Source organism: Orcinus orca, chromosome 8 (genome assembly GCF_937001465.1).
Source record: "Orcinus orca chromosome 8, mOrcOrc1.1, whole genome shotgun sequence".
Classification (NCBI taxonomy): Eukaryota; Metazoa; Chordata; class Mammalia; order Artiodactyla; family Delphinidae; genus Orcinus; species Orcinus orca.
In genome coordinates, this window is record NC_064566.1 from 47024176 (window position 1) to 47049292 (window position 25117).

The 25117-nt window shown below is 52.9% G+C and overlaps 1 protein-coding gene and 1 long non-coding RNA gene across 6 annotated transcripts in view; both read left to right on the forward strand.

Moving 5' to 3' along the window:
- Nucleotides 1-25117, forward strand: part of LMO1 (LIM domain only 1) — a 121491-nt gene that overhangs the window by 86161 nt on the left and 10213 nt on the right. The window lies entirely within an intron of this gene.
- Nucleotides 547-23213, forward strand: LOC117196377 (uncharacterized). Its single transcript, XR_004476532.2, has 3 exons — nucleotides 547-798; nucleotides 1657-1732; nucleotides 2551-23213. It is a non-coding gene; the product is annotated as an uncharacterized LOC117196377 (long non-coding RNA).

The following is a 25117-nucleotide window of genomic DNA, read 5'->3' on the forward strand; positions in this document are numbered from 1 at the left end:
TCCCCGCACACCCGCGCCCTCCGCCGCGGCGCGCGGGAACACACACGCCAGGACACCGGCGCCCACACACCGGGCTGTGCCGGGCTTGCTGGGCGGGCGGTCCGCAGGGCGCTGGGGCTGGAGCCTGGGGCGGGGGGAGGACCGAGTGGGACTGGCGTGGGGAGATGAGGGAGCCCCGGGCTGCGCGGCCCCGGGGCCGGGACAGGCCGGACCGAACCGCGGGAGGGCGAGCTGTGCGCCGGCCGTGCGATGCTCTGCGGGGCCGCGTGGAGGCTCCGGCTGCCCTCCGATCTCGGCGCAGCAGTGGTTTCACGTAGAGCGTTTTCGTCTTTGCGGCTGCTCTTCTCACCGCAGCCATCAGCCTCGCGCCGCCCGCGTAACCCGAGAGGCGCTGAGCGCCGAGCAAATCAGTGGCTTCGGGAAATCGGACTCCAGAGCTTGCGGCGAGCGGGCGCGCGGAAAGACGGTGGCCGCCGGGTGCCCGGCAGGCGAGGGGAAAGGCCGGCCGGACCCTCGGGGAGACAGCTGCCCGAAAGCTTGGTGAGAAAAAGGGTTGCCTCCAGTGATTCCCACTGTCTCCCAGTGTGATTCTCACTGTCTCTTGAAATCGGAGGCAGGAGTTTGGCCCAGAGGAAGAAAGTGTCCCGCTCCTGGCCAGTAGCACGAGTGCAGGAGCGGCATGGATGTGCCCTGGTCAAGAGCCTCGCTGCGCCCGAGAGGTCAGAACAGAGGGACCCATGGTGGTCCCACACACCCCAAAGCCTTCCTGACTGGGAGTGCCCTGCAGTAATTGTCCTGGTATGTGCAGGAGAGGTTGGAGAACCCAGTCCCCTTGAGGGTAAAACCAGGAGTGCCCTGTGACCCAAGGGCAGCCCTCAGGGTCAAGAGTGGCCATCCCCTGGCTGTCCCAGGCCCTCCTGCCCTGTAGGGGAGGGTTACCTGGTTTGTTAAGTTTGTTAGTGTTGTCGGGAGGGAGATGTGAATGTAATTGTTAGCATCCACGCCATCACCTGGGTTCTACTGGTAAGGAACTGAGAAGGTGGGTTTTCCGTGAGTCAGCGGAAATCCTCTTAGAGTGACATCTTCTGACCTCCGCTAGTGAGTAGTAGAGGTCTGTGCCCTCTTGCTCTCCAGGTCAGTGGTGTTACTGACGTGGTCACTTGGTGAAAATCTGAAGTTAAGTGACTTAAGGTCACACAGGATGTTCACTTTGCTGCCATCATGTGCTGATGCCCCTAGCCTCCCCTCCCACCTTCTGAGACCTCCAGCAGGGAGGGACATTTAAAATATCTGGCCTGGGGGTGGCATGTGCGGGAGCTCTGTGGCCCTCAAGGCCATTTCTCAGTGTGAGTGTGGAAAGAGAGGGAGGGGGAACTAAATGCTCTGGCCAAAAGAATCCATTGTCCAGGGTCTGGCTGGGGTGTGACATTCATCTCCTTATGCTTTTCTCTCTTCATGGACCCCTCCCCTGGAGCCCCATGTGGGCCATCAGAGGGCTGGGCTGGTGCAGTTGTGTACAGATTGAAAAAGAGAAGAAGGGGTCTGGGGTCAGGCCAGATAAGGAGGGAGGAGACCTTGATTTAGCTCCTTTCTCCACTAACTCCCTGTGTAATCTCGGACCAGTCATGCCCATCTCTTCACTTTCCCTCTTGGTAGAATGAGGAGCCAGGGCAGAGGGTCCTTCCGTGGTGTTTGGAGGAACTCCCACCCTGGGGAGCATGTGGAAATCAGGGTATGTCTTTAGCAGAGATTGTTTAGCATGCTTGGCTCCCCAGGCCCAAGCCAGAAACCCAGAAGACCCAGGCCCTATACATGGGCGGCCGCAGGCAGGGAGACTGGTCTCCCGCCAATAAGACGACGCCACCACCACCACCTCGGGTCTTGCACTCTGTGCAGGCACCCAGAGTGCCCCGGGCTTTGTGATACTAAAGGTTTCCAGATGAGCCCTGAATGGGAATGGCTCTCTGGAGATCATTTTAGCCCATCTCCTGCCTACACCCTGGGCATATGTATTTTCCCTAGTCTTCACCAGACCTGTGGAGGAGAGCTCGCGCTGCCCCACAAGTCCCCCACCCTGTCCAGTCTAAACCATATGGTGCTCTGTACTGTTGCTGCCACTGAGCTCTGGGACACATCACAGCACAAGGAAGAAGGCTGGCTTAGGCCCTGAGGAGCCATTTGCTCCTTGTCCTGCTCAGCCTAGAGCTGTCTTCCAAAAGCAACCTTTCTGCTCATAAAATCCACCCTCCACTCCCCACTGGAGTGAGTCTAGCATCTCCTGGTTCCAGGAAACCTTGAAGGTGGTACCTTCAGTTGGGGGGAGGGAGAAAGGCTCTGGATATACTCACCCTCCCCCCACACCTGCTGCCTAAATCCTTCCTTGCACTTACGCCCACCCAGCAGGTGGCCGTCTGGGCTGGGAGTCAGCACTGGTCCCCAGGGCCCCCAAGGGGTGTGTTCCTCAGGGCTGCGGACTGCACCCTTTGTCTGGCTGCAGCGTGAACTCAGGCTCCTATTAACCACCCCCAATGCCTTTTCTCCACCTGACAGCATCTTGTCGGAAGAGGCCGGGGCTCCTCTGGTTGAAGTCAGGTCCGCCAGCTGCTGAGGACCAAAGCTCTTGCTCTGCTGGGCTGCAGGGCTTTCATGTTGCACTTCTGAAAGATAATAAAATATCAATCGCTTTGCCGTAGCAACGGGTTTAAGAGACTTTCTGAAGTATTGAATCGTCAGAAAAAATTTTTTTTTTTTTTTTTGCTTTTAAGCACAGTGCATTATTAATAAGGTAATCCATTAGGTCGAGCAGCGAAGGGCCACCACAGAGAGGAGAGATCTGTTTTGCAAACGGTTAAACTTCAGGTTTTAAGATTAATTGCTTTCATTCGGATGCTTGCTCTTGGCCTAGGCAGCTCCACTTTACTGGAACTCAGGGTCCTGCCTTTCTACATGCCGTCGGGCCTGCCTGTCAGCAACGGAAGCCCAGCTCCAACTTTCGTGGAGAAACAGCCCTTCTTCCCCTGGCACCTGCTCTTGGGCTGGCACCAGGCTGTGGGCTCTCCGGGGAGGTTTGCAGCCCCAGGGGAGCAAGGGGAGTTACAGCCCTGAGTCCTGAGAGTCAAATTAGCCCTCACGCTGTAGGAGAAAAGGCCCTTGAGCAGGGGCAGGCAGCAGAGGGTCTGAGCAGCCCCAAGAACTGTGAGAGCCTTGGGTTGTGAGGGACAGGGGAGGATGCCAAGGGCACCCCCAAGGGGTGTCCCCAGATGCATGCTGCAGAAGGGTAGGTCTGGGTGTAAGCTGCCTCTGCAGAGGCCCAGCAGGAGGGCTGGGGTGACCACAGGAAGCAGCAGGCAGGCTGTGGAACTAAACATCAGACCTAATTCCTAGGGCATTTTTAATAAGTTAAAAACACCTAAAGGTATTGGAGCTGGGCTGAGGAGGACCAGACAGTGCACCTTCAGTTGTTAGCGACTACTGTGAGTGCAGCGTCCACAGCTGACTCAGTTGATCCGCGAGGGCAGGCTCTCAGCTGTGCTTGGGTACTGACCAGCGGGACCTCCCAGAATATCCCGTCATGCTCTGGGCCACAGAGGGTACTGGCGGCCTCTCCTGTGGCCAGGACCCCTCCACAGCCCTGGGGGGAAGGCAGGGAGTGGGCCCTGATGCTGTTCCACACTACAGATCCCAGCCCATCAGCAGGACGGCAGAGCCCAGTGGACACTGCTGCCTGCTGAGGGCTGGTAAAGGCCTTGTGAGGTTGGCAGGGTAGGGACCAGGCCTGGCACCCACTGTATGCCTAGAAGAGGAAGGTCTCCATCTGCACCTACCAGGCCAGCCCGGGCTGCAGCCGCCTCCTCACTACAGGGAAGCAAGTCATCACAGAACCTGAGCAGCACGTACAGCCGTGTCCCCTTCCTGCCTCAACTCAGCCAGGCAGGGAGCCTGTGAAGATGGGTCTCCCCAACCCGCTCCCAGAGCCTGGGGTAAAAAAGCAGGTGCTTCTGTCTGTTCCCTGCTCTTCCATTCATCTGCCCACGCAGAGCACTAAGGGTCGGGGTGGGGGGGAGGACAGGGAAACAACATAAATTGGTCTGTCGTCCAGAATCCGTGTCTCGCTAATGTACCCAGATTAACTCAACTGTAAATTGTCTCCTCGGATGGCAGTGTCTTGCTAAAAGTTTCCCATATGATTCATGATTTGGATTGCTTTTAACGGCTATTGGCTAAGCAAGCCAGTGACTGTACAAGGTGATGCAATTGGCATTAGCAAGGGGAGGCACGGGAGCGTGTAATGCAGTCAATACTGCATTAACTACTGATGCCCAATTACAGGGAGTGGGAGAGAGCCTTTTGGGAGCATTAGGACTGGGGGAAGCTGAGATCACTGGCCGCTGCTCGCCTAAAAGCTTCACCCTTTGCGTGCCGGGGCTCAGTGCTGGCCTGGCCACTCACTTGGCCTCTGTGGCCATAGGAACTCACTCACTCTCTCTCTCTCTCTCTCTCTCTCTCTCTCTCTCTCTCTCTCTCTCTCTCTCTCTCTCTCTCTCGTCCCACAATGATGCTTTTAGCACATGGAAATGTTCATTTTCCTAGAGCCGGGGCCTGCCTCTCATCCCTCCTGAGAATTGATTTCCTACCCCACTCCAGGTCCCAGAGTCAGATGGGGCGGCTGCCCCACCCACTTCCATTTAAGGAACCACTCAGCAGGCCCTATCTGAGAGTAGGACCAAGGGGAGGTCTATTTCGGTCTCTCCCCCTTGGAACAGATGGACGATTGCCAGCAAGCATTGGCGGCCGACCTTCTGTGGCCGAAGGAGACACAAGGTTTAGCCTCAGTGCAACTGCGCTGCTGGGGCAGGCAAGGCTGCTGGACCTGGGAGGTAGTCCTGGCTGGGCCTTCTGAGCAGAAGACAGAGATCGAGAGGCTGATGGCGGAGTGACCCAAGCCAGGTTGGGGTTCTCAGCAGACGCAGGCCCCCTCCAGAGCTGCATCGACACAGGGCAGAGCTGCCCGCATGTAGCCAGGAGACCAAAGCTGTAGTTGGGGTCCATCTCCAGGGGCCAGAGGGCCTCCCAGGAACCCCGATCAGACACATTAGGAAGTTTGGAAGGAGTTAGGGGACAAAGTAGAAAAAAGCACCTGGGTACCCCAGTGTGGCAAGTACCATGGGACTGGGACTGGTTTAGCTACTGTAGTGCTAAACTGTGCGGGTCCAGCACATCCACTGTAGTTCTGTGTCCTGTGCCCACCCAATGTTGAGATTGCTTTGCCTCTATGCCTTCTCATCTCTACAGTGAGAATGACCACATCTAACCGGCACGATTGTTATTAGGATTAAATGAGATAATGTCCACGTACACCCTCGATAAACCAGGAAGCCTCGTGCGTGTGTGAAGTGACAGTGCTCTCTACACAGCCACAGTATGATCTGAAATAGTCCTGTGCCCAGTTCAGTGCCTTGCTCACTGCCAGGCACTGGGTCCTAACCTTCCTTCTTCTAGTTTATCCCTAATGGCCCTCAGTGGCCACTGTCCAGGAAGCAGGGTAGACTCACTACTCACCACTGTCCAGATTTCCAAGGAGGGAGGCACCATGGGAAGAAGGCTCTAAAATCGCTCTCTGCAAGCCCTTCCATTTATATGGCATGGTTGGGGCTCAAAGTGGGCAAGAGAGTTGCCCAGGGTTATGTAGGGAGTTAGAGCCCAGAGCTACTGCATCTTTCAGTGTTCCATGCCCGGCTTCCGTGCCCTCTGCCTGTACCCAAAACATGATAAGGCTGAATGGTAGAAATCTCCGATGAGGAGAAATGTCAGTTGGACCAAGGCCATGTGTCTGGGCATCCTACTCCCGGCCCTACTGACAGCTCAGGGCTCATGGTTCCGTCCTCAGATGTAGATCCTCCTGGCGGGCGTTGATGGTTGCTAACGTGGCCTGAGCCTTCACGGACTGGAGAAGCCCCAGAGGTGCATGTGGCCTGTAGCCCTTGCTGCCTGCCTGCCCTACCTGGAGTTGAAAGACACTGAGGCACACAGGGCATCCTTCCCCCCTCAGGCTGAACTTTTCGTGGTGCTGCTAGAGTGAGTTTTCCTGGTAGGTCTGTACTCAAGATAGGACTACACCAGGGGAGTCAACTTGCACTGGCTTGCAAGAGCTGATTTTGCACATCTCTTCCCAGCTCTGAGTTCAGTGATATCACATGGGTAGCTTGACATCAGCCATGGTGGAAGTATGAACACCACGGAAACTGGCAAACGCTACACATCAAGGGTTTTTTCCCCAGAGAATCAGTTGTGAGCTATCTGTCGGCACACCACTGGATTGCATTCATCTGGGACGCTGGACCCAGCTCTTTCTGTTCTGCCACCACCCTTCTCCCATCCCATCTACCTCCTTTCAGAGGACCCAGTCTCTGCTACGCTGGCATTCTGCCTGAGACCTGCTGCCACACTGAGCTGGGCAGGTCTAATATGTCCGCTCTGGTTTTGTGTCCCATGCAGACCTGGCATTTGCCTCTATACCCTTGCTCACGTTGTCCCCTTGCCACATCCTCTCCCCTTTGGTTGGCCTCGTAGGAGCCTACAGACTCCTGTAGGTCAAAGCCTCTTACAGACCATTCTAGGTCCTGCTCAGAGTCACATCCACCCAAGCTAGTAACAAGCTCATCTCTCAGTGGTTGGAGTATGTTTATTTTGTGTTCTGGCTAAGGCAGGAGCCTACAGTGGCTGACATAACTGGGGGCAAATTAAAAGCAGATGGTAGAGAAGAGTAAGCAGGCTGGTCCAGGTAGCCGAGGCAGATGCCCCAGACTGCAGGCCTACTGGGTCAGATTGGGCCCCTAGCTCTGCCTCCTGCCCCTTCCTAAGTGGGCTTACTTGAATGGCCTACTGTCTTCAGGTGTAGCCTGCTAGCATGAGTCAGGAGACCTGGCTTCTAGTCCCAGCTGACTGCTGTGTGACTTCAGACAACTTCCTGAGCCTCAGTTTTCACATCTCTACAATGGGAGCAACACCTAACTGACACCTAATGTCCATGTACACACTTGATAGGCCTGGAGGCCTCATGCCTATATGAAGTGACAGTGCTCTCTACACAGCTACAGGATGGTCTCTTTGGCTTCGGCCTCTAAGTCTTTACACAACAGTTCTTGTTTCAGTGAACCCTTAGTTAAAAGTGAGCATTGTACTGTGCATGTGTATCAGTTAGTTATTGCTACATAACCAACCACCCCAAAACTCAGAGGCTCAAAACAACAAGCATCTATTTAGCTTTCGAACCTGTGGGTCGGTGATGCAGGCTGGGCTTGGCTAAGCGGTTTTTCGGGTCTCGGCTAGACTCACTCATACCTGGGAGATGGCTGATCAGACTGGATGCTGGGGGTAACGAGACTATGTCCCTCATCATCCAGCAGGCTCTTCCAGATTGTTCTCAGGCTGGAGGCAAGTCCAGGAGAGAGAATGGACGCATGTCTTCTTGAGACCTAGGCTTGGCTCTGGGATGTTGCCACTTTACATTCTGTTGGCCAAAATAAATCACAAGCCCAGCCCAAGTTCAAGGGATGGGGAAACAGATTCTGTCCTTGAAGGAAGGAGGTGAAAAGTCACATTGCAAAGGGAGTGGATAGGGGAAGAGGTAGAGATGTGGTGCTGTGTGCAGGTCTCACAACTCGCAAGTCCAGGGCTGGGCTGGGCACCCAGGCCATCTGCTCTCCTCTGTGCTCTGCCGGCTCCCAGCTCCCCCGTTGTGGCTGGCAGGCTTGCTGTTGGCGCACTTGTTGGGGGCTGACATCAGAGCCCTGGCCCATTCCTCCATGGGCGAGCCTGGAGGGGGACCACAGTGAGGTCAGTCCCCGCTGCCTTCTCTGGCTTTTCCTCTGTCCTGCAAAGCCACCCATCGGTTAGAAGGGGCGTGAAGCTCCGTGGTTCCCAGAGCTGATTGAAACCTGGACATACATGCAGATGCAGCCAGGCGAGAATCAATTCATTGGTTAGCCCCTTGCCTCAAAGCAGGGCAGTAGGTGGGCTGGTGAGAGGCCCATGTACATTCATAAACCAGCTGATTGAAAAGCAATATTTCAGATAAATACAAGCCAGCGATCTATCAGTGGTTGTAATAAAACCCAGGCTTCAGGCTGTGATTTTATTTTGAAATAATAAGAATTGCTTGATTCTTTTTACTTGAGTTACCATGGTAATTCCAGCGTGGAGCAGTGTTATATTGATTTAGAAAGTGGACAGTAATATTTCTTTTGTGTTATTCTGTTTCTAGGCCTTGATTTCTAATTTCCACTTGGAGATTACTTTTATAAATTTCTTAAGTCCTTCCACTTTTTTTCCTCTCTCAGTATAATTTTCCTCTCATACGCCGCTATGTTCTGAGCTTATTGGTTTGCTCTTATTTTAAATTAAACTTGCTGGTTTCAAATATTGAAATGACATCTTTGTGTCTGTACTTCGGTTTAGCAAAATATTACAGTCTGACGCTTTCCGCTTAATAATTTAAGGGAGGCATTCTGTCGGCCCTCACTGGGTGCTGATAACTTATGACTCAACCAACGCAAGCCTTAAACTCCCTGACATTTTAATATTGTGTGGTAGGAGCGGCCACCCCTCTGCTCTGAGTCTCAGTGGAGAAAAATCCATGTGGTACCCCAGAAGGGAGTTTTAATAATTCAACTTTGCTGGTTGGCACAATGACTTGATAGAGAAGGGGAGGGAGGCCGGTTCTTCTCGGGTAAGTGGGAGCAGCTCTGGTCTGGGCTCCGATGGCTCCCACGAGCACCCGCTCCATCCTGTCTTTCCTCTCCCCTGAATCTTTAAAAACTCCAATTCCTGATCCCTTGGTGACAGATTGTCCAGGAAGGATTTGGGGCTGGGGTGGAGGGGCTGCCTGTGGGTGCCGTCATGAATTCTTGAACTCTCTGTTTCTCAGTTTTCCCGTTTGTAAAACAAGTGGAACTGGCTCGGGCTTTGAGTCAGACAGCCTGGGTTCAAATCCCGCCTCGGCCACTGAATAATTCTAGGTAGTAAACTGAATAGTAATTCTTACTGGTAAGATGGGTATGATCACGAACAGCTTTTAGGTCTGTTGAGCCTTCACCCAGCACATCTCTTGTTGGTCTTAGAGATGGTTGGTGCGGTCTCCCTACCCTTCCTAGGGTTTTAAGAGGAGCAAGGGAGAAAGCAGATGTGGGTGTGCTTTGGAACGTTTACTCTGCTCCAGACATGCCTGGGGTTCAGAGCTCTGGCAGGACTGTTCTTTGGAGAGGACCCAGGGTGATGGCTCCGCGAGGAAGTGGGTCAGCTCCACCCACTTTCCTGGTCTGCCCAGTGGAGAGCAGGGAGCCTGCTGTCCTCTGTCCTCTCCTTACAACACTACACAGCAAGGATGGGGCTCCAGAAGGAAGCTCACAGCAGCAGGGGTTGTAGGGCAGAGATCTGTCCACAAGCTCTGTCTCTCTGGCCTGAAGAAAGGCCCCTACTGTCCTGTGTGTGTATGCCACTGTGGTGGTGTATTAGTTATCTCTTGCTGTGTAACAAATTATTTCACAATTTAGCAGCTTAAAGCAACACCCATTTTTTAATCTCACAGCATCTGTGGGTCAGGAGTCCAGGTACAGCTCAGCTGGGTCCTCTGCTCAGGGTCTCTCACAGACGATGATCAACGCGCTGGCCGGGGCTGTGGTCTCATCTGAAGGTTCATCCGGGGGAGTGAGCTTTCACGCTCACTCATGTGGTTGTTGGTGGGATTCCGTTCCTCATGGGCTGCTGGACTGAGGGCCTCCGTTCCTCACTGACGGCTGATCAGAGGCTGCCCTCGGTTCCATACCTCGTGGGCTTCCTCATTAGGACAGCTTGCTTCCTAAAGCCATCAAGAGAGAGTGTCTGCTAGCAAGCAGGAAGTCACAGTCTCTTATAAGATGTGACACATGTAATCACAGATGTGACATTCCATCAGTTTTGCTGTATTTTCTTCCTTGGGAGCAAGTCTCTAGGCCCAGCTCATACTCAAGGAAGTGTGTGTGTGGGGGCTACACAGGGTATGAAGACCCTGTGTAACAGAGGATCATTAGGGCCATTTTAGGAACTGGCCTACTGTGAGAGGTCAGCCTCTGGAACAGCATCTTAGGCCCCAAGGTGCCCAAGGTATCGGGAGGCCTGGTACCTCTGTTTCCTACATCACCTCACCCCAGGGAAGGCCACAGATGTCTCAAAGCCTTTCGTTTCATCTTCACAGCACCTTTGGGAGGCTGGAGATCAAACACTAGCCCCATTTTGCAGAGGAGGAGGCTATGCCCAGAGAGGGCAAGCTTGCAAAGCGGCCGTCCATGACTCCAGGGCCTCTCTTCTGACTCAGAGGAGGTGAGGGTGCTTCCTTCCTGAGCCAGCCTCCCCACAGCTGTTGGACTGGGGGCCTCAACCCCTCGCTGGCTGTTGCCGGGCGGGGTGGAGACGGCGTCTTTGAGGTGGTCTGGGCAAAGGCCACTTCAGCAGTTCCTCACATGGGAACAGGGCTGAAGGAGGCTCTCCTTCGGGCTGGGACCAGAACTTGTGCATCCTCAGCCTGGCTCTCCACCAGCTCCCGTTCATTGGGAATGTCCCAGCACGTCCCCGGGCAGACCTCCTTTCCTCTCTGGGTTTACGTTTTCCCACTGATGTTTCAAGGGCCGCTGGCCGCTTGATGCCTCGTGGTAGCGTGCATGGAGACATGACCACGGGTGGGGAACGGGTGGGGTGAGGCCAAGGCCAGGAGACAGAACCCACCCCGTTGACGTTTCTGTGTCTTTCTTTGGTCTCCTGGGGTCAGGAGGAGTAGAGATCCCAGGTGAGAGCATTTGTGGCCTCCAGCCCTCTATACTTGATCTTGCCATATTTGAATCCAGGTGGACGGCCCCATCCCTGGCTGCTCCCAGGCAGAGCCTCAACTAGGAGGCAGAGGGGACCCTCGGGGTAGGCCCAAAGCCTGGAGGCCAGTGAACGAGTCACAGCCTCAGACCTGAGAGGACCCTGGTCAATGATCTCCTTTTATGGATGGGTGGGGGGTGGGGGGACGGAGGCACCAAGAAGCATCTATTTCCTCTCTCAGCTGACGTTGAGATACTCAGCTGAAATCTCAGCGGAGATACTTTCTGAGTAGAAAAGTCTGGGGCCCAGCAGAGGCTGCATCCAACCTGGGATGGGACATCAGGGCTGAACCCCATCTCTTTGCCTGTCAGTCAGAGGCTGTCTCTTGCAGGTGGCTTCTCTCACCCCAGCCAGAAGCTGTTTCCCGCCTGCCAGGCATCTTGGCAGGGGCTAGGGCTCCGGAGGAGCAGAGGGCAGTGGGCAGGGCTACCTCGGGCACCAGGTCCTGACCCGGTACTCAGCCCAAGTGCAGAGTGTGGTGTTTTGACCTGCCTTTTTGCCCCGAGGATGTGTTCACGCTACTCTTTGATCCTCAGAATGCTTTATCAGAGCGGTGCTAAAATACGCCTTATATAACGAAAATAACATCTCCCTAGTATTGCTGAAAATGTAAAGGAACAAAATGATCCAGGAAAAAACGGAAGTTGGTTGAAATCATGAACGCAGAGCAAAACTGGCAGCAGCTAAGACTGCACCTGGCAAAATGTGTTATTGACTAAAAATTGACAGAGGAATCAAATCTTCCTGATAAAATTTATCTGCCGGAGTTGGCTCAGGAAATATTTTCTGGTAGAAATAATTACTACAAAAGAAGTCTCAGCAACAGTGGAAGTTCTCATTTGTAAGATTTGATTTGAGCCCAAAGTTGATCATAAACCAAATAGTCACTTAAAAATAATTTATCCCAATGAAAATAATTTCAATAAAATGAAAATGGAGAAAGAGGAAGAAATGGTTTAACTCTAGTGAATAGAAAGTTGATCAAGGCATTGAACTGACTTAATGAAGCTCCCTAAGAACTACTTTCTTGATCAAAAATCATCAATGTTGATACAATTCTTATTAACATATAGGTGTTAGGGGCTAGCCCTTAGTAGATGTTTAGTAAATATTTGTTGAGTGACCTGTGAGTGAATGAGTTAACAGGTGAAGGAGGGTGGGAGGAGAGCAGAGAGAATCATAAGAGTTCCTTTAACCCAGAGAGAGGGCACATTTCCATTTTATTAAAATCATTTGGGCTGCTCTGGAATGTTTTTCGACACCACCAAGCTATTCTCCAATTCTCAATGGTCACCTACTGTGTGTCCTACAAGTTTAACTCAGTTCTGACACTGTCTACCTAGAGATGACAGGTTAAGGGCTCAGTCCCACCAGACTGCTTCCACTTCAGAGGCCATTCGCAAGTCCAGGTTGTCACCTGTACTTCTGACCAACACACGGTAAATCGGGGTTCACCCCCTCCTCAGGTGAGATAGTTTCCTAGAATGGCTCACAAAGCTCAGGGAAACATTGCCTTACTTTTACCAGTTTACTCTAAGGAAATGATAAAGGATAGAGATGAACAGGTAGAGGAAGAGGTACCTAGGGTGAGGTCTGGAAGGGTCCCGAGCACGGCAGCAGCGTCTGTCCCTGTGGAGTTGGGGTACATGTGGACATGTTCACCAACCCAGACCTTATCAGATCTTGTATAGAACTTCTTCACTGGCCACTCCCCAGCCTTTCCTGGAAGTGAGCGGGTGAGGCAGAAAGTTCTAACCCTCTAATCGTTTGGTCTTTCTGGTGACCAGCCCCATCCTGAGGCTACCTAGGGCCCTCACCCTAAGTCACCTCATTAACGTAAACTCAGAGGTGCTCAAAAGGGACTCCTTATGAATAACAGAAGATACTCCTATCACTCAGAAAATTCCGAGGATTTTAGGAGCTCTGTGCCAAGGAACCTGGAACAAAGACCAAATATATTATTATACTCCATCTACTCTGTGGAGAATAATTGGAGGGGATAAAACTAGGGGCAGAAAATAAAAATAAAAAACAGCCATGATGTAGAAGGGAAGTGTTCTTCCTTTGGAGCTTTATAGTGTGACCACTGTAGTGTGACCTCCAGCCTCAGACTGCCCCCCGCACCTTCCTTCCAGCAGTTTCCTTCCTTCCAAGCTTGCAGTCTGGGCCTGGGGCAGCAGCGGGGGGATGCAGATGGTGGTCCAGATGGTCAGAGAGGAGGCAGTTGAAGTCCGGGAAAGAAATGGTGGAGGGCATGACTAGAGCTGTGGCCTTGGGAATGTGGCGGGCTCCTCTGAGGTCTCCTGGTGGTCAAGATCTTGGCTAGAGAGTCTCAGCTACCAGCAGCAGGGCCTGAGTTTCTGGAGTTGAGCCCCAGGGAAGGTGGACTCTGACTGCAAGCCTGTCCTCACCCACTCTTGTCCCGGAGGCCCCTGCTGGCCCTGCCCAGCTTTGGCCGGAGGCTTCCGCGGCCCCTACACGTCCTCTTCTGTGGCTGCCCTGCGACTGGACCAAGATCCTGGCTTTCCAGACTCCAAAGGAGTGAGCCAAAGCCTGTAGGCCTGAGGCAGGCGGGAGCACACCGGGGCAGGGAAACGGCAAGTCCAGACCTGCCCAGCTACCCACTTCTGAACTCCTGTGATCTCATGTGATGTGTCTGTGAAATGTTTCGTGGCCTTCCCAGCTCCGGGCCGGTTTCCTTTCTCAGACGGGCTTCCACGAAAGCTCCTGATTCTGGGAAAGAGCTAAGTCTCTCTACCCTTATCTGTGTCTAATACAGTCCTCCCCCTGATTATATATGTGAGTAGGACTGGCCCGAGCAGAGCGGAACCTGTGTCTAAGAGCACTTCCGCGGGGAGCTGAGTCTAAGGCCCTGCCTCTGCAGTGAACTGTCCCTCGGGGCATCTTTGTACAGCGCTGCTCCTGCCTGGCTGCCCAGGGCCTAGAGAGCCACCCAGCCCATTCCACACTGGCCACACTCTTCTCCCCATGGCCCACATTCCCCGGTGCTCTGCCTTCCCTTCCAGGATGAAGGCTTTGGATTCTTTCCCTCAAGAGGAGAGAAACCCCAATAGCGTCCGTCCAGACCCCAGATTCACGGGCAGCTGGGTGCACCCTGCCACCCAGTCAGCGTAGGCCTGACTCCCTCTGCCGGCCACATGCTTCATCTTGAGTCACCCTCTCAGATGAGCCACAGTGGGTGCTGCCCTAGCCTGGGCACTGAACTCTCTCCCTCCAGCAGTTTTCATTTGACCCAAAGGCAGCCCTGTTGCCTTCCTTCCTGGCCTACGTGGCCTGCATCTGAGCTTGCACACCGTCTTGGGCGGGGCTCTCAGGCCCTGGGAGAGGATAGCACTCTTTACTGAACCTCGGCTGGGGGCCTGGAGGACCTCACTCTGACCCTATTCATACTGCATGTACCGTAACTTGTGGTACCCAATGTAGGACAGGCTTGGGGTCTAAAACAGGGACCCTCCCCAAGAGTGTGCCCAGTTTGCAGGTGGGGCATAGGCCTCGGAGGATGCAGAAATTTCAACAGAGATCTCAGAAGACAAAACACGAGTGTAGTAGTGGAAGCGAATGGGTCAGAGAAGAGTGATGGATCCAGTAGGGTCTGAGTTGCCTAGGAACAGGGCTGGAAGAGTGGGCACAGTCAGATTTCTGGTTGGGAGGGACTGGGGAGGGAAGCAAGGGGGTGCTCTGGAGCCCTTCCCTATGAAGTAGCTGGGGCGAGGTAGGGTGACCAGGGCCCGGCCTCTTTGAGGGCTGGCTGCTGGACCTCCCAGGACCCCTCTCCTGACCCCAGGACTTAATTTTTTATGAACTGGTTTCTCCTGTTCTCAAAGGAATATTTGTTTTGTTGTTTGTTTGTCTTGCCTTTCTTTATAACAACTTTATTGAAAATAATTTGCATGCCACCAAATTAACCTTTTAAAAATGTGCATTTCAGTGGTTTTTAGTATATTTAGAGTTGTGTGACCATCACCATTATCTAATTCAAGAACATTTTCATCACCCTAAAAAGAGACTCCATGTTCATTAGCAGTCATTCCCCATTCCCCTCCTCCCTGGCAACCACTAATTTACTTTCTGTCTCTCTGGATATGTCGTATAAATGGAATCATACAAGATGTGGTCTTTGTGGCTGACTTTTTCCCTAGCATAGTGTTTCCAAGGTTCACCCATGTCGTAGCGTGTCTCAGTACTTCATTTCTTTTCATTTCCCAATAATATTCCATTATATGTATATACTACATTTTATTCATTCATCAGTTTATGGGCATTTGAGTTGTTTCTCCTTTTTAGCTATTGTGAATAATGCTGCTGTGAACATTCACATACAAGTTTTTGTGTGGACATATGTTTTCATTTTTCTTGGGTATATATTTAGGAGTGGAATTGCTGAGTCATATGGTAATTCTATGTTTAGGGATATTTGTTTTTCACTTTAAATAAACAGTACAAGAGTGTGTAGGAGAGACACCATCCTTGGCTGTCTGAGCTTTGGGAAAGGAGGTTGCCTGCAGCCTGGTCCCCTGGGCTCCTAGGGGTCAGTGGAACCTTGGGTAAGTCCTTTCCCCTGCTGGCTTCAGTTTTCTGATCAGTGAAATGGGATTCTTACGGATCCCTGCTTGCCTCAAGGGCTTTTGTTAGTAATTACTACTTACATAGCGTGTCAAGGATGGCAAAGCCTTCCGCTTGTTTTAGCTGCTTTGCTTCTTTGGCCCCACAACTTGGGTATTATTACTCGAGTTTTGCTGATGGGGAAGCTGAAGCTCAGAGAGGCTAAAGAACTTGACTGAGTTTACATTGTGGGTTAATGGCAGAACCTGAACTTGAACCCAGACTCATCAGAGTTCAGGTCCCTGGCCTGAACTCCTGTCTCACCTGTGTCTCTGGGCAAAGCAGGGCATTATGCAAGGGAGATCCCTGTCTGAGCAACCATCACATTCTATTCTCCATCCTGGGTGCTGGGAAGTCAGGGCCCAGACGTGGCAAGGTGTGGGCTCTGAGGCAGAATGGTGCTCTAGGAGTCAGGACTTTGCAAAAGTCCCCTTTTGCCTGTGTGACTTTGGATAAATTGCTCCACCTCTCTGAGCCTCAATTTCCCCCCATCCACAAAATTGAAACAGTAATTATTACTCAAAGCACTGGAAGGGGAACATGGTAAGATGTTGTATAGGAAATGCCAAGCACGATGCTGGGCAGGGAGAAGGTGTTAGGTTATAGAACACCCGAGGAGGGCTGGAAGAGGGTGCAGAGTGCCGCGGGACCTTTGAGGAGAAGCGGCTGGATTCTGGGCTGGTCAGAGCCGGTGTTAGGGAGGGAAGGTGAGAGAAAGTGGGCTGTGCCAGTGTTCTCCAGCCCGGGGCTGCCAGAAACCAGGAGGGGTTTCCAGGGGTTTCACAAAAACCTCCCGTCTCCAGGAGAGTTTGTAGACAGGCCCTGCGGGTACCAGCAGTCCTCACCCCCAGCCTAGCCCACAGCTGCCTGAGAGGGGGGCTTGCCTGACTGCCTAAGTTAACCCAAATGGTAAGAAAACACTTTAAATTTATTGTGACATTTGGATTTAATTAAAAAGTACACACTTAGGGAAGTAGAACATAATGGGGAGAGAGGCAGGGTGGCTTTTCCCCTCCTTTCTTCCCCAAACTAATTAGCGTTGTATTTTAAATTGTTTATGTGCCGCTAATCATCGTAATAAATCATTTATACTGAAAAAGACACAGTTGGCTGTGCCCGCCACGCAGGTTCCGCTCTCCGGGCTCTATCGCGAACAAATTGATCTGGAAGTGAATTTATTAACCACTGGGGAAGAAATCATTAGTGCTTCCTCTAAACATTCCCCAGGTACGCTTTATTGCCGCAGTTTACGCTGTAACTAAAAGAGCATTACCCAGGCCCATGTTGTAATTTCCTTACAGAGCTGGCAGCCCACTCCCAAGCCAGGGGGTGGGAGGGGTTCAGGAGTCCCTGCCTCCTCGCCCATAAGTGGTCTGGTGACCCCAGCTCTTTCCCAGGGCTGCTCATTCCAGAAGCAGCCCCTTGAGGTCTCTGCAGGCCCAAGGCCTTGGCTACCTTCCTGGTGCCTCTCAGAGGAAGAGTGGTTCACAGTCGATCGTGTTTCTGTCTCGGGCGTGTGGCTTACAGTTGGGGGTTTAGCCTCGGGTCTGGAGAACTGAGGGGCAGGGGCTGGGAGTCATTGAGGTCCTACAGGCTTGTTGTGGACCAGCTTCCCCACCCGGAGGTGGGAAGGCGTCAGCGGTAGGCTGATCGTGCGCTTAGGGGAACCAGCGTGGCTGAGCAGGAACCCTGGCAGGAACAGCGGCTGCTGGGAGCATCCTCTACCTGCAGGCGCCCCAGGGCCCTCCTCCTGCGGGCCCTGGGCCCTCCTCCTAGGTTTGGCTGGAGCAGTCTGTTCTGCTCAGCTTCCCGCTGAGGCCCGCTGCCCCGTGTGTCCCCAGCCACCTCACAGGGCAGGCCCAGGATGGTGCTGCGTATGCCATACATGGTCTGACAGATGACAGGCAGCATGTCAGCTCCCTGGCTACAGATACCCTGCCTCAGGTCGTGCAGCCTGTGGCCACAGCAGCCTTCCCAGCAGCCTGGCTACCCTGTGATTGCTTTCTCTCCCTTGGCACTGGGGGCTTCAGACCACTCTCACTTCCCAGGGCCTGCACTCCAAGACCCTCCCAGCAGGCTTTCTCCCACCAGGTTTCTCGAAGGGAAATTCACTTCTGAACCAATACCTTCTCCCTAGGAGCCCATGGCTGCTCTGGGATACAAATCCCTGCCTGTCTGACTCCAAAGCTCATGTTCTTAACAGCTTCATCCACTGGGGGCCCATGAGCCTCCTCAGCCAGGTTGGGGGTGCATGGGGATCTAGCTCACGTGGGCCTTGCCTTCGGCTCTTTTCATCTGGGTCTGCAAAGCAAGGGGGAGCAGCCCCCGAGGCCTCAACAGGAAGCCCCAGGACGGCACCTCAGGCAAGTACCCCAAGGTCGTGCTGGGTCCACAAGAGCCAGAGGCGCTCCTGTCCCTGCGGCTCCCGGGGTCTTTCTCCCAGCTCCCTCATGCTCCCCTCCCTCACGCAGCCCAGTGGCTAGCAGATGGGCCCTGGCTGCTTTGAGAAGCAGGCAGGACCCAGCAGCTGGCTAGACCAAGCCTGCCTGGAGGGTCCCCTCCTTGTGTCTAGAGAACACATTTAAAAGTTTGAATTCAAAATTGATTTTGAAGGGCCCTAATCTCCGATCCCCTGGCGCTCATGGTGTGTCTGCAGCTCCTGCCAGACTCTCGTTTTCTGGTTCAGCGCATTGGTGCTCGCGTCTCTGTTGCTGTGAAATTGAGACTCGTCTGAGAGTCGGTGCCCTCCTCCTCTGTGGAGACGGCAGGCCCCTTGGGAGCCATGTTTCATTAGATGGGTGACGTGGGCTTTCCGGGTGCCCAGGGAGCAGTTGAGTTGCTGTCTGGGGAATGCAGCTTCCAGACGCTCCCGCTAGTTCCCATAGCTGTGCAGCTCCAAGCAGCATCCTGCCTAGGGCTCTGGGGGCTAGCTCCAGCAGCCCAGGATGGGATGGGGCTTGGAGGAGGCTACAGATAGAGAAAGACTTGGGACCTGGCGATTTTCTGTAGCAAACTTCAGGGGCTTTTTCCTCCTACTGGTCCTCAGAGGCTCAGACTAGGCGGGGAGTGGGTTACATCGTTAAGCCAGAAGGACCCTCAAGTGGAGAGTGGCAGGGGCTAGGTCTGTGCCAGGGAGGAGCGGTGCCCTGGCCACAGGTACAAAGGGAAAGCCTGAACTGCCAAGGTTACACAGATGCCTGAGCTCCAGGACTCCACTGCAACCCGAGAGTTGGGATGTAGTATTTACGCATGACGAGAGGCACTGAGGGGGGCTTCCTTCCTCATGGGTCTGCAGGGCTGAAGGACAGGATTCCTGCCCCTTTATCTAAGGAGTAGAGGGTTTATATCTGCACAGGAGCAGTCATTTCTCAGCTGGAGCCCTGGGGTGGGCCTATTCAGATTCCAGATAGTGGCAGGCGGGACCTAGGCACTGCCACAGTTGAATCTGCCTTTGTTTCTTAGAGCTGCGTAGCTACAGGTGTGTGGCACAGGGCAGCACCAGGCCAGATTAAGGGTCCCATCTCTGGGGAGCCTGCCCGTCTGCGTCAGCCCACTCTGCCCAGCAGACTCTTGCCAGTAATATCTGGATGGATTCCGTTCAGTCTCTTCATTCATTAACTGAACTGATTAAAAAACTGGTTAAAAAGTGACCGCTATGGGGTTCAACCCTGGGGACACAGTGGTGAACAAGACAGAGCCCCCAAAATAGGCCTTCATGGGGCTTACATTCTTATAATAAAATTCTTAAACATTTTCTTAGGTAAAATCACAAAAAAGTAAAACAGTTACAGATTGTGGTAAAAAACTGAGAAGGAAATGACCAGGGAGTCGTTTAAATAAGGAAATAAAGAGATCAAGGCTGGCCTCTCTGAGATGGTATTTAAGCTGAAGCCCCCAAATGAGAAGGAGCCAGGCACATGAAGAGACAAGGAAGGGTGTTCTAGGAAGAGGGGAACAGCAGGTGCAAAGGCCCTGAGGCAGAAGGGAGGTCTGGAGTGTGGCTGAAGCACATTGCGGGTGGAGGGGCAGAGGCCAGACCACATAAGGATATCCTGGGCTTAATGAAGGGTGTGGATGGCATTCCCAGCCCACTGGAAGATAAGGAAGGGTTTCAAGCTGAGCAGTGACCTGACCTACTTTGTTTTGAAAGATTTCTCCAGCTGCTATTTGAAGCTGGATTGTAGATCCTAAACAAGGAGCTGGTGGGGTGCTTAGCTGATAGTGCAGTGAGAGATAGTGGTGGCTCTGGAAATGGAGAGAAGCAGGTGGGACGGGGTGGGGACCAAGCAGGGAAGAGGGGATGAGGATGATGGAAGATCTGAAGATGACTCTGAGTTTCTGGCCTGAGCACCCGGCTGGATGATGGTGTCAGGACTGTGAGGGGAAGCCTGGGTAAGGGTACAGGTTTTGGGGGAGGAGATCTAGAGTCCTATTTTGGATCTGTTGCTTTCTAGATGTGTCTGGGGCTTTACAGAGACAACCTGAGGATGAGAAGAGAAGGCCTACACCCGTGCCGGAGGAGCACACGTCGCAGATAACTATGCAGTTAACGTAGGCGTCATTCCCTGTGACAAACTCCAAAGAGCACATGCAGCTTCTGATGTTTCAAAGCGCCCCTCAGATTCTGTTTGCAGCTGCTCCCGTGTCTCTCGGTACATTGTCCAGGTCCCCTTCAAGTTATCGACTGGGTCCCCTAAAGCCGTTGCCCAACAGCAGGCTGTGCTGGGTTCGGCTTCCCTCAGCAAGGAAGACCCGTGAGGTACGTGTGGAAACTCCTCAGCCCCTCCATCTCTCCACACTGGAAGGTCCCCGTGGGCTTAGGCATCTGGACCCACCATTCCTCAGGATGTTTGTCTCTGCTAGAACCTGCTGCAGAAATGCCTGCTGCTTCGGACTGCTGCATAGGAAATGGGTCCTCTGGGGGGATACTGGGGACCAGAGGCCCATCCTTCCCTGATTTGTCCCTGTAAGGTGTGTTTCAGAGCTGCCTTCTTTTGGCAGGGCCCAGTTTGGGTCCAAGAAGAAGTTCACTTACCCCATTGCTTAGGGAAAAAAATGACACGATGCTGCCTCTAGAGAGAGCAGGAAGGGGGTGGGGCATTTCCTGGCCAGTGGCCTGGGTCCAAAGCCCTGCTTGGCCACTCACAGGATGCCCCTGGGCCGGTTGTGTGATTTCCCTGACCTCAGGGTCATGGTGAGAGAGAGCATTAGCGAGTATAAAGCATTTGGCCCGTAGTAGGCATTCGGTGCGAGGTGTTGTCATGTGGTCAAACGCCGCAGTTGTCTGGGGATGGGACTGGACAGTGCTTTCCGTCGGCCTCTACTGTGGTGATCTGCGGAGACCAGGAGGAACTTGGCACTTCAGAGACCGCAAGCGTTTGCTGGACCCCCTTTAAATTTCTTACCTCCAGCTCCCCCCACACCCTCCCCTCTCCCCTCATTCACACAGAGCCCCTGGCCGTTGACGGAGGCTCCCCGACTCTGTGGCTCTGGGTCTGGAGCCACCAGCTCTCCCCTCACAGCCCAGCTCTCCCCAGTGAGGCTTCTTCATCTCTGTCAAGGCTGCGATGCAAACATCTCTGCTCTGCCTCTGCATGGCCTTCCTGCTCCCCTCCCAGCCCCTGTGCTTTGTCCTTAGATTCTGGTCTGTGTCCCCTTTTCTGGCCCTGCCAGAAGCCCTTTCAAGATCCTACAGCAGCAGGAGCTTCTGAAGGAACAACAGGTGAGAAGCAGTAGCCTGTGACCCACCAGAGCCTGGAGACAGTGCACTGCCTGTCATTCCTCCTGGTCTTAGTCCGGGCCCTGCTCTAAGCTTGCCCCCCCGAGTGCCGCCCTAGCATCACCTGTGTCCAGGTTGCACAGATGCTGCCCCAGCAAACCTTCTTCACCTGGGCTGTTCAGGGAGGCCACGGGGTGTGTTCTGGGTGAGAAACGGAACTCTGGATTCTGGCAGGCCAGGGCTCCAATCCTCCCCCTGCCACCTGTCAGCTGTGTGACCTCGGGTAAGGGCCTGAACCTCCCTGGGCCTCTGCCGAGTGCGGTAATCATTTAGTGCCTCAGGGTTAAAATGAGGGTTCACTGAGACAACAGATGTAGTGAACAGCGGGTAAATGGTGGGTTTTATGAAGAGGCATATAAAGTCTTGACGGAGACTGAGGGGTCTCCTTCTTAGGTTTTTGGTGTTGCTGAGGTATCATATATATGCAGTAGAAGGCACAAGTCTCAAATGTTCAGTTCAGTGACGTTTTCTGTTACGTATGCACCCATTTAAACACCACCCAGATCAAGATAAAGGACATATCCAGGACCTCAGCAGGCTTCCCCACACCTCCTGCCAGGTGATGATACACCCCATTATTCTGACATGGATCACCATGGATCGGTTTTCTGTTTGGGAATTACATATAAGTAGAATGGTACAGTATCTACCTTTCTGTGTCTGGCTTCTCTTGTTCCACATTATACTGTCTGATTAATGCACATTGTGGTGTGTACTGGTGATTCGTTCTTTATCATTGCTGTGTACTATTCTATTGCATGACCATAGCATAGTTTATTATCCATTTTACTGTTGATGGACATCTGTGTAGTTTTCAGTTTGGGGCTATTATGACGAAAACTGCTACAAACATCGTCGTACATCTCTTTCGGTGGATGTAAGCTCTCATTTCTGTTGGGCGCGTACCTAGGAAGAGAATTGGGGGGGTCAGCAGATGTGCATAAATGTTCTTAGTTGATTGTTTTTAAGCTACTGTGTCCCACATCGTTATAAGTATTTCATGTCCGTTATCTAATTCAGTCCTCCAAATAATCCTTTAAAGTAGTCTGTTCTCATTTAGCAGGTGAGTATGTTGAGGCAGAGCTGGGAAGTGATGGAGTCAGAATTCCAGCTGAGGCCATCTTGTCTGCAGGGACCACCGTCAGTGTGTACCCGCCTGCCTCTTCTCTCGGAGCCCCTTGAGGGGCACTGCTAGAGTCAAAGGGGCCCGTCCCCCCGCCGTGCTGACCGCCATCCCGGGAGCCAAGCCCCCGAACCCCTAGGGGAGTTGGAGGCCACAGGAACCCCACTTCCCTCCCTCATCAAATCCACTGAGCAGCTACCAGCGAGGGGCTGTGCACAGAGGCGGTAATGAGCGTGCTCTAGGTGGCTGTAGCCGTGCGCTTCAACAGTTGTTCTCGTTGGCTTTTGATTCCAAATGAGTAGGAAATGCTATTAGTTCAGGCCTGGCCTGGTGCGTGGCAAGGCCCTGGGATAGGAGTGCAGTGAGACGAGAAATTGTGGAGATAAAACTGGTGTGAAATGGAGGCCTTCGCACGAGGCTGGATGTGTCCGTGCGAAATGAAGTTACTTCTGAGAAAACGAGATTTAAAGAGATTCTGCAAAATTAGATTACACTTTCAAATTTCCTTATTAAACAGGATTGAGGCCGAGGAGGGGCCGCTGGCTGGCTCTGTTTGGGATCCTACTCTGCAGTTCCAGGCCCGGGTGTGGGCCCCCCGCTGGGTACAAGCACCTTGCAGGTGGCAGGGACCCAGACCCTACCCCTCCAGCAGCTGACATGGGTGTGACGATTGTGGGACTGATCACTTCTGGATAATTTCCCCTGCTTTGCCTGGGTCCACGTGGGCGAAACCTCAGGGCTTGTGCTCCTCCATTTCCTGGGGCAAGTGGAATTAAAAACAGAGCACCAGTCTTCTCATCCGTGGGTTTTGTTCAAATCAGAGCTTGATTTATAGCTATGATCCACTTTTTGGAAGGGTAGTTTTTTAAAAGGCCGTAAGTGTGCATGTGACGGCTCAGGCGTATGTGTGTATATTTTTACGTGACACCCACGCATGCGTGTCCTTGGATGTAGGCGTCTGTCTTTTCATGCAACTTACTGAGCACCTACTGTGTGCTGGCGCTGTGCTGGAGCCTGGAATAAAGCTGTTCTGGGGAGAATAAGCAGACACAGTCCCGCCTCTCGTGGACCTTGTACGCATGTGTGTGATGACACGTATGTGTGAAAGTATGTGTGCGGCTGTGTATGTTTGCACGTGTGACCTACATGTGCATACCTTCTGTGTCTCCTAATCTCTGTGATGTCTTCCTCCCCGGTCTACTAGCATCTCAAGGTAAGCAGCGCACCACCTGGCATCAGAGCAGTTTAGTCCAGTACTCGGACCCTGAAGACAGGTTGCCAGGGTTCAAATCCCAGCTCTGTCTCATTCTGTGTGACCCATGCCAAGTCACAACCTTTCTTGTGCCTTAGTTTTCCCATTGTTAAAATGGGAATAGGTTTCATCTGGAAGGGTATTTGCTGGTTTCTGTGATGAAAGAGGTGCATTTAATGCAAGGTCTTATCCTACATACGCCTGAGGACATCCTTAGAAGTACAAGCTAGAATCATTCCCACTGTGCAGCTGGGGAGACAGACAGGCCTTGAGAGCCACAGTGATTTATCCAGGATCAAGAACAGGGCTCCACACAGGAGGCCGGACAGGAGCTGATCCATGGACCCCCTGCTCTATCTGCCTGCAGGAGGGCAGGTGCCCCACACCAGCAGCGGAGCCTAGGACAGGCTCAGGGGGGAAAACGTGTCAACAGTAGACAGGAATGGGGCCTGCATGGTACCCGTCTCATAAAGCAGTTGTGAGCTGAGCACTGCTCAGTGTTCAGTCAGTGATATCTCCCTGCAGAATGCCCTTAGCCCCCAGAAGAGTCCAGCCCAGGCTCCCTGCCTGTCCCCCAGTGTGAGAAAAGGAAGCCCCAGCACTGTGCTGGGCAGCTGTGTTTTGCTGTGTGGGCATGGATTTGGAACAGTACTGAGGCATGTGGAGAGACGATGAGAAATCCCAAGCCTACACCTGCCTGTGCCCCAGGCCTCCCAGGGCACACAGAGGGACCTGCCCTGAACTGTCGCCCCCTGAGCTGCCACAGCCCCCTTCTCCTCTGACTGTCCCTGAAGCAGCCTGTGGGACAGATGGGGCTGACCTCCCGCACACATTTGCAGTGGCCACTAGACTATCCTTTGGGTAAGGCTGGACTCTAACCAGTGCCTGCGTGACTTGAACCATGGTTGCACATTCAAATCGGGTAATAGCCTCCAACTGTGCCCATCACTGTTGTAGCAGCCTGAGATGGAGCTGTGACTAAGGTCATCCTTCCCCATGTGCTGAATGGGGTGACACCAATCAGAGCTAACTTTTGACCGCCAGGTTCGGTTAGTCCTGAGCACTTCACACGTATTAGCTCCTGGATCCCTCATGGAAACTCTATGAGGGCTATTCTCATATTCATTTTATAACAGAGAGGTACAGAGGAGTTAAGGTCATATAGTCAAAGGTGTCAGATAAACCCAAACTGAAGGAAACTCCATAATAACTGGCCCGTACTCTTCAAAAATGCTAGTGTCTTGAAACACAAAGAAAGGCTTAGGAATTCTTCCAGATTTAAGTAGACTGAACTTGACAGCTGAACGAAATGCGTGATCCAGACTTTTATTTTGCTATAAAAGATATTGGGGGAACTGATTAAATCTGAATGGATAGATAATAGTATTAGATCAATGATAATTTCCTGGTTTGGATCATTGTACTGGAGTTCCGTGAGAGA